The sequence below is a fragment of the Phocoena sinus genome, chromosome 9 (assembly GCF_008692025.1).
Source record: "Phocoena sinus isolate mPhoSin1 chromosome 9, mPhoSin1.pri, whole genome shotgun sequence".
Taxonomy (NCBI): Eukaryota; Metazoa; Chordata; class Mammalia; order Artiodactyla; family Phocoenidae; genus Phocoena; species Phocoena sinus.
In genome coordinates, this window is record NC_045771.1 from 37240782 (window position 1) to 37253201 (window position 12420).

The following is a 12420-nucleotide window of genomic DNA, read 5'->3' on the forward strand; positions in this document are numbered from 1 at the left end:
CTGGACTACAATACAATAGTTAAGAGCTCAGACTCTGAAACATCAAATAGAACTAGATTTGAATCTGGCTCTCACCTGTACTCAATATTTTATTTAACATCTTTAATACTCAATTTTCTCAATTTTAAGATGAAAATGAAAATATTACCTCATAGCATTGTTTATAGGATTAGATCAGAAATTCATGTACAGAATTCAAATTGTGCATGTGTATGGTCAAGCCACTCAAGATGGCTGTTCTCTTGCTCTCTGTACATCCCCTGACCAACCAATGCCTGCTTCACCTATACCCTACGCACATGACTGACCTTCCTGTGTGCTTGCCCCAGGCCCCAGCTAGTGATTGTTCTCATCAAAGGGGCGCTGAGGGGTGTGCCTCTCTACTGGTTTCCCTGGTAACTAATGAGCTCACCTGATGTCAATTCCCCAATAACTGGTAACTTGCTTTACCATCATCTCTTTTGCTTGCTTTTATCTTCTAAATGGGTATGAAAACTCTTTGAAATTAAAAGAAAGTCTTTATGCTGTTCTTATTTTACACCTGCATACGACTCTCCAGCTATTCTTATAACATGAAGCTCAAAACACGAACTTCATAAAGTTTATTGCTGATTCTGTAAATATCTGTAGGACAGCATAAAAAATGACCTTGTATCTAGAAGCTTAACAAATTCCATGTGGCATTTCTGGAAATGTATCACCAAACATTTAGAAATATTAATCCACTGAAGAAAAAAATTAAGAAGCTGCCAGGATAAAAATCAATTCAATCAACTTCTGGTTTCAGCCATGATGAAATAATGTATATAACACTTCTCCTCCCCTTGTAAACTACTGTAAAACAAATTGCTTCACATATCTTACCTTTTTTCAGAAAATGTATAATAGGGACTTCGCTGGTGGCTCAGTGGTTAAGAATCCGCCTGTCAGTGCAGGGGACAAAGGTTCAAGCCCTGGTCCAGGAAGATCCCACATGCCGTGGAGCAGCTAAGCCCGTGCACCACAACTACTGAGCCTGTGCTCTAGAACCCGCGAGTGACAACTACTGAGCCTACGTGCCACAACTACTGAAGCCTGTGTGCCTAGAGTCTGTGCTCCACAAGAGAAGCCACCACAGTGAGAAGCCCACACACGACGAAGAGTAGACCCCGCTCACCGCAACTAGAGAAAGCCCACGCGTAGCAACGAAGACCCAACACAGCCCCCCCTCCACCACACAAAAAGAAAATGGACAATAGCACATGGCTGTGATTGATGAGTAAAAAAATAATACATTGCCAGTTTTCTGTTGGGTAGTGTTTTCCAAATTGCAACATAGGGAAGTTAAACCCAAATGAAGGTTATGTATCTACCTCACTTGGTGTAGAAGAAAAAAAAGACGGGCATTCAGGATACAAAAGCAAGGGGAATTTGTGGGACAAGGTACTAGAAAGAAGAGAGCTGCAGAGGAGGAGCTCAAGAAACCTGGACTGGGATTCTTTTTACCTTGGTCCAAATACTGAGCTGTACATGTATAGGGCAGAACTCTGTGAGACTTTACAAAGGAGTTGCCAGGGTCTGTGAAGATTCTGGAAATTACAGCACTGGAATATGTTGGAGCTTTGACATACAGAATGGAGACACCTTGCTCAACACTTCAGGCACACAGCAAATATAAAAGAACACTGTTTACTTCATGAAGTTTAGGGCTTTAAAAGCTGGCAGCAAGTGGATAGATAAAAGCCAAAGAAATAAAAGGAGTAAGGTTGATGTATCAGACAATTTTAATTATTGCTTTTTTATTTTGCAGTACGCGGGCCTCTCATTGTTGTGGCCTCTCCTGTTGTGGAGCACAGGCTCCGGATGCGCAGGCTCAGTGGCCATGGCTCACGGGCCCAGCCGCTCCGCAGCATGTGGGATCTTTCCGGACCGGGGCATGAACCCATGTCCCCTGCATCAGCAGGCGGACTCTCAACCACTGCGCCACCAGGGAATTATTGCTTTTTAAGTTTAAGTGAATCTTACATAAAAACTGAAAGTGACAGTAAAAGTCAAATTAAAGGAAAACCGAACTTTTACAAACGTATAGTTCGACTAAAAAAGAGAAAACACGCTTCAGAGCTCTATATTTACAACTTTGGTAGCAGCAAAACCAAAAACCCAATAGATAAAGCTCTTGATAAAGATCACTATAAACATCCCACAGTAAGGCTGAGCAATACTTTCTCTGTCTGCTCCTGTTTTCAGCCTACAAGACCTGTTAATGCTTATTAAAAATCATCATCTCATATTTCTCAGGCTGGTGATGATATAACCCAAAGTTGGCTAAAGAAAAATCTTATTCAACTTAATATTTCCTTGGTTTTGACTCAGCACAAATATAACAGATTTGTGAGTCTAAACCAGAGTGATACTGAGCCATCTACAGTTTTCTTTGGCCAAATTTAAGTTTTATCAGTTGACCCTGTATTGCACAACCTGAGTGTAGACACCTGAAGTTGTGTATAAATTGATTCTTCTTAGGAGAGCCTAATTTACATTTTGGTGAATTAGAAGGAGCATGGAGTAGACAGGGCACTAAAGCAAGAAGCCACTTTTTTAAAAAAAAATTAATTTATTTTTGGCTGCATGCGGGCTTTCTCTAGTTGCAGCGAGCAGGGGCTACTCTTCGTTGTGGTGCGTGGGCTTCTCATTGCGGTGGCTTCTCTCGTTACGGAGTACAGGCTCTAGGCGTGAAGCCTTCAGTAGTTGTGGCACATGGGCTCATAGAGCGCAGGTTCAGTAGTTGTGGCTCATGGGCTTAGTTGCTCCGTGGCACGTGGGATCTTCCCGGACCAGGGCTTGAACCTGTGTCCCCTGCATTGGCAGGCGGATTTCTAACCACCGCGCCACCAGGGAAGTCCCCAAGAAGCCACTTTTTAATGGCAAGTAACTAAAACCACACTGTTCTTTTGTTCGCATTCTGGAGCTTGTCTCACATGGTGATGAGGTGGCACTGTGAATTCTCTGCTAGTTTATCTGCACTACCTACAACCACAGTAAGAAAGACAAGGGCTCTAGAGTACCTGTGTCGTCCCTAATCTGGCAAGTTCCATACAACTCCTTTCATTTTTATCTAAGTTCATTCTTTCACGATCTGCCTTCTGTTCACTGCACAAACTCTTTTTAAACTCTTTCCCAGACCTTCTGCCAAGGGGAGCTACTTAAACCATTTGTTGTTTCACCTCTGCTTTCTGTTTATTTCATTTGCATAAGACTTTTCTCATTTTAATAACATCAATGTAAGAAAGAGTTCTATAATTGGGAAAAATGGACATGGCCACCAGGTAGTTCAGCTTTGGATTCTCTGCTGCAACTGTTCAGCTCCAACTTGTATTCTTGCCATATTTGACTCTTGTTGTTGCAATAACATGAATACTCTACCTATTCCTTCTTGGCTATTTTCCTGTCTCCCCATTAACATATTCTATTTCTACTAACCACATCTAAACTCTCCAGTAAGATTTCCTTCTGACCAATGCTGCTCAGTACTGGCATTTTACAATTTGAGAACTGAAAGGGACCTCATGAAACTACGGACTAACTCCTTATAAAGAGATGTTAGGGTGACCTGTTTAAAGCTACAAAGCTACTTGGTGCCATATCTGGATACCACATTTGCTTTTTTTTTTCTCAGAACGTACCCACTGTAGCATATCTAGACACATAGCATATAACAATAACCTTTCTATTTAGTGAACAAACAAGTTCAGAATCCAGGGGATAGATATCTGGAAAGGTAGGGCAACATAAAAATCTTTCTTACAAAATATCCACCCAAAAACTTCATTTAGATCAGTCTTAGACGGATTACTTCTCAGCATCTGAGGCTTTAGAACATGGTAAAATAACAGGAGAGATAATATATACAAATGTGATCATGACTTATTTCTGACAATTATAAAAAGAGGTATACTGGCTAAGTCGATTTTCTTGATCATATAAATTTTAATTTGGTATTTAAAGGGTTAATAGTTTTATACAAAATGGTTTCCAAGACACCTCTCATGTTTTCCCTACTTTCAAAACTTGAGATATGATTTAACCTTTTCTGTATGATGTAGGGTCCTTGCTATGAACAATTACTACTATATTGTGCTATAACATATCAATTTACTTACAGGATCTCTTTGTCCCTACAAATGACTCTAAACTGTTGTGCTCTTCTGGTTGGCCTTCCTTCTCACTCTTTTATGGTTATCACTGTCAGTGAGTCTACTTCTGTACCCACCAACTGGCTCTGCCATCTACACCTCCTTTTCATTTGCTATCCTCTGCATAGACCTCCTGTTTTTCTCCTTAAACTAGAACAAGATTATAGGAATTCCTAAAATCCAGCTAAAGAAAAATAGATAATCAAATTCTATGGATAAAATTAAGTCAAATTTGTTTGGTATCTGAGAAAGAGTAGCTCCCAGTATTTGGATGGGCTTTGTGGAAGTTATTTTTACCTCATAGGGGTGCTTTTTCTCTGATTTCTGTCCTCTGTGCTATTTGGATCTACTGAGGTTACCAGATACCAGATGGACAAATTTATAGGAAAGACCTTCCCTGTACACACACATTTAAAAAGTATGTTTATCCAAAGCATGTCCAGAGAGATGGAAGTCAAAATCTGATTGTAAATGGACCTTAAAAAAAAAAAACCCTAGTATATAAATATGTAATGACTATATCTGAAAGTGAAACAATTAGAACTGGTACTTAAAGTAACATGAAATAGCTCCCTGTTTTCTACTGAATAAAATCCACAATCTTTAGAATGGCATTCACATTACTTTGTACCTGATTCTACTCTAGGTTTTTAAAAGCCTTCTCTTGCATTGCTTCTCCATATAAACTGTTACAGGGAAAAACAAGAACATCTGCTATAATCTGTGTATTACTCTTCTCAATAGCAGTTCTCAATTACTTATTGTGATTCCTCAGGCCACTCAATGGTCTGGAGTAACTGTCCTCTCTTTTTTTCATCCATCTTTGCCAACTGGAGTTCTCTTCCCTAATCCTTCAGAGCTCAGTTCAAACACTACATCTCTGTGGTGAGTGGGAACAACAACTGATGGGGACTCAGGAGATGTGTATTCTTGTCCTGGTTTTGTGACTAACTAGCTCTAAATGTGGCCTTAAACATGCCACTTCTCTAGGACTTAGGTTCTGGTGATCTCTAAATTGCTTCTGAAACATTCTACAAATCATAAAGTAGACTGACCCTGACCACTTCTGTGCTAGAAGTATCTTCTTTTGCCACCACAGTATGTAGTGTTCCATAGACATCTATATTGCTTGGTCTTCAAGAAAACTATGTCCCAACCATCTCTACTAAGAGAACATGGAGCTTCTTTATGTCACATGTACACAATTTATTACAGTAGAGTCTTAATAATACATGATAACTACATTTACACCCCCAGTGCAACAACATACACACTACAAATGTGAATGCTCTCCTGAAAATCAAAATGAAATTCTCAAAGGAGACGAGTTTATAAAACAATTGATTATCTCTTACTCATATAGGACTGGCACTTCATATAGACTATAAAATGGAGAGCTTTCCACAGCAATAGTAAGTTGATATTTATTTAAACAAAGAAGCCTACTGTATATGTAAACTATCCTAAAAAATGGAATTTATTATTGGTTATTAATTTAAAAGTTCTAAAGTAGCTGTTTTTTTTAAAAAACTCACAACTGATAATTTTTAGAAATATAAAGAGTTACATACAGAATTTTAGATTGCTATGGGATAGGAATTTGGAGAACAAGTTTTTACTTTTTTTCACTTAAACGCTTTCATTTTAATACAGTATATATACTTTTAATAAGTATATATCTTAAAAGCATAATTATCAATTCATGTTTCTAAGATGACTTTTTGAGAGAAACAGGAGATGCAAATCAAGATAAGGAGATGAACTAGAATGATAATTATTAAATCCAACAATTAAGGAAACTAAGTATATTGAAGTAGAATGTTATTGTTTTATTCTTTAAACATATTAAGAAATAAAATAATGGCAACATACTCTCCCTCTTATCTACTCTAATAAAGCCTACTCTATGAAATGTCTGTACATTATAAAATAGGAAATTATTATTTCTTAATATAGGAACACGAAATATATAGATATACTTTTAGTCAAATTTTACTTATACATAAAATAAATCATGTGAAGATGAAAAAGAAATTATTTTAATTCTGCAACTATTATATCCTATAATAGCTTTCATCATCCTGTTGTAATCAATTCAGTAAATGAAGAAGATAGTTCTCATTTGTTGAAATTGGCTTTGCTGACAGTTATGTCATGATATGCCAAACGAGTTAGTAAACCTGGAAGCTATTCAAGTCATGTAACTCTGTCAGTGTCTCTTATTTTCTTACCATTTTTTATTATGAAAAATTTCACAAACAGGAAAGTTGAAAGACTAGTACAATGAACATGCCTATACTCAATATATATATTCAATAATTGTTCACATTTCACCACAGCTTCCCTCTCTTTTCACACACAGACACACACACACACACACTATACACATATATATTTACCACTAAACATCTTTTGTTTTGTTGAATCATTTGAAAGTAAGAGAGTGAGATGCAGACCTCATGACACTTCAAATACTTCAGCATCCCTCTTCTAATAAGACTTTCTCCTATATACAACCACGGTGCCACTATCATTATACCTAAGAAAATCAATAATAATTCCAAAATAGTATGTAACATCCAGGCAATATTTAAATTTCTTCAACTGTCCCAAGAATGTCTTTTAATGTTCTTCTCTTCCCCAACTCCCACCAAGACCATCATCAGTTCACACATTTCATTTGGTTGTTGGGTGCCCTGCTGCCAAATCTTTGTCCCCCTTCCCTTCCTCTTAAAAAAAATCTTTTTTTCATCCATCCGATTCCCCCACTCTCTAAATCATAAGCCACAAAATAACTAACCAGCCTGGGACTTAGGCTCTGAAGTCTGGTAAAGGGAAACTTTTCCCAACTCAATAATGGTCTTCTAAAGTATACGGATGACTGCTAGGAAAACCTTGCTAATTTTACTACTTTTATGTAATGTACCCCACCAGATAAAAAGCTTGCCAAGGGGCAGAACTGCTTGGTTCATCTTTGTAGTCCCTACTGTGCCTCACCGACAGAAGTAAGCAATAACTGTTGAATGGAAGTGCTCTGTTTCCTATGGCCTCTACTTCCTCAGACCCCTTGAACAGACAGGAGGAATCTAGGTAACAGAGAGGCACATCACCACTATGTCCCTCCACCCTTATTCCCACTGCTGCTAACTTGGTATGATGTGACAAAACAACACTGAGCTTTAATGATTCTGTATTTCCTTCTTCTGTGGCACACATGTTGATTGCTGCTGATCAAGCGTTAGTGAGGAAGAAACTGGGTGGAAGACACTTGGGCAATCAAGAACAAATTTTTTTTTCTTTCCTCCTGTCCTTCCTTTCTTTAAGCTTGGTATCTGATAGGATTAATCATAGCATATGTTTGAAGTCACTTATGAACAGAAAAATATAATATTAGGAGAACAATCCATAGAAAGCATCACAAAGATGTGCAAATCCAAGCCACCATTTTTGTGCTTTTATTTTTCTAAAAAATCCCATGCTAGGTAGATATACTAGATTTTATTCATGATTTACAGAATAGAGGGATGAAGAGAACGTCACAGATGTTATACGTTGGAACTTCTCAAAGCAGCTGACGAAATCAGATAAAATTTTCATTACAAAATAGGCTTGGATAAAAACCATAGCTGTAAGAATACAGCTGAGGTATTAGGCAAAGAGTCATAATAACAAGCTGTATGTTTATGTAATTGGTTTAAAATGTCAAGAATGGTAGCAAAGGGGTCAGTGCATAGTCTTTTATCTTTATTCATAAGCCGAAGCAGAGGAAACATTAATGAAACAGCAGACATAGCAGATGGCATGCAACACCGTCACAGGGGACTGACATATAGGTAGAAAATGAAATTTGTGAGTTAGGTTGGAAATTATAAAAATCATCCAATTTGGGAAAAAGTAATTTAGAAGATGTCAATTTATAAGTATTTGTACACAGGAAAGAAAAAACTGATGCTTAAATGACAAATCCAATGGAAACAGCTTGCATTAACATAAGGAAGTAAAACTAAGGCTGATGTTATTAATTACAGATATCAAAAACATTTTATTGATACTGACATATTAGATTCACAATAGTTTCCTGGCTAAATGGTTGTATGAGTGACTATGAGAGAAAATCGCCCACTCTAAAGGTTCCCTCCCAACCTAGCTCAAAGGCAGCAGCATGGCAGAACCTGCCAGGAATTCTCAGTCCAGGAGCCCAGTTGCCCTCCTCCAATGAAGAACACAACAAATCTCCCTAATAAAGGTAGAGCAGTGGACCAAAGGCTCCACAGAAGGGCAGTAGAACTCCTTATTCCTCCTGCTTTCTATTTCTAGAACCATGTATTATCTCTGAGGTATCTGGAATGATTTCATTTAAGTATTTCAGGTGATTACAAAACAATGTAGCATAAAAATGAGTAAAGGAAGAAAGAAAAATTCGTGTGGGATGGGCACATAAATTAAAGATAAAAAATAAAAAGAAGTATACGTGTACATGTATATACACACCCAAACCCACACATTCACACTTATAGGTGGGCCTCAAATTTGGCTATCAGCTTTCTTAGATGAGGGAAACAGATGGACAGGAGTTTGTGTAACAAAGAATTTGGCTGGCTTTGTCCCCTGTTCCTAGGAGATAACCTCTAAAGCCTTGGAATTTCTTGAGTGGCTGGAGTGTCTGTTATTCCTGGTGGGCCCTTTGACTCCACCTGATAGTTTATGCTAATGAGATAACTCAGAATGGGGACTGCCATGCCACAAAGACCAACCATATGATTAGTGGGTTAGGGCTTTGAGCCACAGAATATCAGTCTGACTTCAGGAAGGGGAGGGGAACTTGAATTTGAGTTTAACCATGTGGTCAATTAGTCAATCAATCAAGCTTAATGAAGTTTCATTAAAAACTCTGGACACCAAAGCTCAGGTCAGCTTTCCTGGTTGCCAATACTGTGTGTATGACACACACGGATGTGCCAGAAGGGCAATACATCCCTGGGGAAAATGGGGACAATGGAAGCTTTGTGTTTGGGGCTCTCCCAGACCTCACCCTATGTATCTCTCTGGCTGGTTCTGATTTGGACCTATTTCTACAATAAAACTGTAATCATAAATGTACTGCTTTCCTGAGTTTTGTGAGTCATTACTGCAAATTAATGAAACTGAGGGTGTTAGTGGGGACCCCTTGAATTTGTAGCCAGCTGGTCAGAAGTGAAGGCGGCCTGGGGATCCCCCAACTTGTGGCTGATGTTTGAAGTGAGGATAGTCTTGTGAAGTCTGGCCTAACACTGGGAAGCTAGAAGTCATTGAAAATAAGTATACTATGTGATATAATGGGCAATATACCAAGAATAAATAGACCAAACAAGATGGACTGTTTCTCATATTGATTCTCCAAAGCTGTCTCTCGTGCCAAAGCATATCCCAAAACTTAGTGAAAGCAACACAGAGGGGTGGGATAAGAACTGTCATGATGCAATACAGATACCTGCTTCCTCTTGATTAGAGGTTGAGAGTTTAAGATTTCCTAGAAAAATTATGAACTTCCCTAAACAAATTTCCCTGAACATCGTTTTTATAAATATCAGTTGATAATATTCTTGACTTTGTCCTTCCAGTCAAGTAGCTGGAATGTTACTTTTCTAAGCTCTCACTTGGATGCAGAGCCCCTGGACTTAGAAGGTAACCAGGAGACTATCTGAGTTGACACTCTCTTATAAAAACTGCATAGTCCTAAACATGGACTGGAGTTGACATGGAAAGTCATTGAATCTTTGTCAAAAATGACTCAAGGGGATAGCCACACACCAGACAAAAGAGTCCCCTAGAAAAATCATTTTAAATCCCTACCTCACCCTCCCAACATCAATTACTAGCCTCCAAAGTTGTACTTCATTTATCATGGTCACAATTTTTAACATGGATTAAATTTTAACAAGGTGTCACCAGTTGCCTAGCCCTGACTGGGTGGGTGAGTGGGGGGTTGTCAGGAATGTACTCAAAGAACACCTGACAGTGACTGACTTAATTTGCTGGCATATACTCCAAAGACAAACTTCTAGCAAAATGTATACCAAGGTAACTAAATGTGGTAATTTACTGATACAATATTCACTGATACCTTGGTCAAAAGTCCAAGATTAGATACTAAACAATAACAGGTTTTGGAATTTATTTATGACAACTAGTTAGTAGAGCCAATTGTCTCTTTTAGTAGACAGATACATATGTATGTATATGTCTTTCTGAATTGTATGAAAAGAGGAAAAGCATCTACTTTAACCAAAAGTGGCACTTAATCACTAAGATATTAATTAAAATAAAGCAGAAGGAGGAAGAATTTCACTCTGCTTAGGATGAGGAAAGCCACAAGAGAATATCCTTACAATGAGAAAAAGGTGGATAATAAAAAACCCTAGAAAAACAAACAGAAAAACCCACACACAACTTTTTTAAAATTTTTGGCTGCGTTGGGTCTTTGTTGCTGCGTGCGGGTTTTCTCTAGTTGCGGCGAGCAGGGGTTACTGTCATTATACTCCAATATATGGATAAACTGTAACTTATTAAAGCATTGCCCTATTGTTGACCATTTGAGCTCATGCAACTGATTTTTTTTTTTTTTTTTGTGGTACGCGGGCCTCTCACTGTTGTGGCCTCTCCCGTTGCGGAGCACAGGCTCCGGACGCGCAGGCTCAGCGGCCATGGCTCATGGGCCCAGCCGCTCTGCAGCACGTGGGATCCTCCCGGACTGGGGCACGAACCCGTGTCCCCTGCATCGGCAGGTGGACTCTCAACCACTGCGCCACCAGGGAAGCCCTCATGCAACTTTTGATTGTTGTAGCTATAAGCTAAGCTGGGATAAATTTGTGCCAATCATGTTTGTCTTTTTTTTTTTATAAATTTATTTTATTTTTATTTTTGGCTGCGTTGGGTCTTCATTGCTGCGTGCAGGCTTCCTCTAGTTGTGGTGAGCGGGGGCCACTCTTCGCTGTGGAACGCGGGCTTCTCATTGCAGTGGCTTCTCTTGTTGCGGAGCACGGGCTCAAGGTGTGTGGGCTTCAGTAGTTGTGGCACATGGACTCAGTAGTTGTGGCACATGGGCTCAGTAGTTGTGGCTCATGGGCTCTAGAACGCAGGCTCAGCAGTTGTGGTGCATGGGCTTAGTTGCTCTGCGGCATGTGGGATCTTCCTGGACCAGGGCTTGAACCCACGTCCCCTGCACTGGCAGGTGGATTCTTAACCACTGTGCCACCAGGGAAGCCCCACACAACTTATTTTGACTCCAAAAAGCTGAACTCAAAAGGTAACCAGACAAGGGACTTCCCTGGTGGTCCAGTGGGTAAGACTCTGTGCTCCCAATGCAGGGAGCCCGGGTTCGATCCCTGGTCAGGGAACTAGAGTCCTGCATGCATGATGTAACTAAAAGATCCTGCGTGCTGCAAAGAAGATCCTGCGTGTCACAACTGAGACCTGGTGCAGCCTAAATAAATAAATAAAAATAAATAAATCTTAAAAAAAAAAAAAAAAAGGCAAAAAGACAAATTGAATTCCAAAAGGTGACAAGCTCCCTGAAGAGAGGCAGGGACTGAAGAACTATTTCACCTTTGGCAGAGCATGAGACGAAAAGGGCAAGTAGGAAGAAAATAGCTGAAATTTTAAAGAAGTTTTAAAGGCTAAGTCCCTGGGAGCCTTGGACACAAAAGGATCCAGCTCTTTTCCACAGGTTTCCTCCAAGTTTTCGGGAGAAAGACTGGGAGTAGGGCAAAGAAACATGAGGATGAGTTGCATGTAGAGGCAGGAATAACTGTATTAAAACAAGGATTATCAATGACACAATACAGTTTCTTAAAATACAATAAAACCCAGTGTTCTCAGCATTTTGAGATGAGGGAAACTTAAGTTTATGGCAATATCAAGACATCTTAAATGAGTAAGAAAACACATGTCAATGACCAAAGTAAAACAGTAAAACAAAAAAGCCAGAGAGAAATTTCTTAACTGGATGATGATATACTCCCCCAAATCCATGAGATTTGATCTAATATCTCACCTTTTTGAAAGATATCAGTACATCCTACCCTTTTTTTTTTTTTTTTTTTTTTTCCGGTACGCAGGCCTCTCACTCTTGTGGCTTCTCCCGTTGCGGAGCACAGGCTCTGGACGCGCAGGCTCAGCGGCCATGGCTCACAGGCCCAGCCGCTCCACGTTATGTGGGATCTTCCCGGACCGGGGCACAAACCCGTGTCCCCTGCATCGGCAGGCGGAC

General features: G+C 39.4%; 1 protein-coding gene across 4 annotated transcripts in view; it reads right to left on the reverse strand.

The window, feature by feature from the left end:
- ZNF277 (zinc finger protein 277) overlaps positions 1-12420 on the reverse strand; it is a 124738-nt gene that overhangs the window by 35276 nt on the left and 77042 nt on the right. The window lies entirely within an intron of this gene.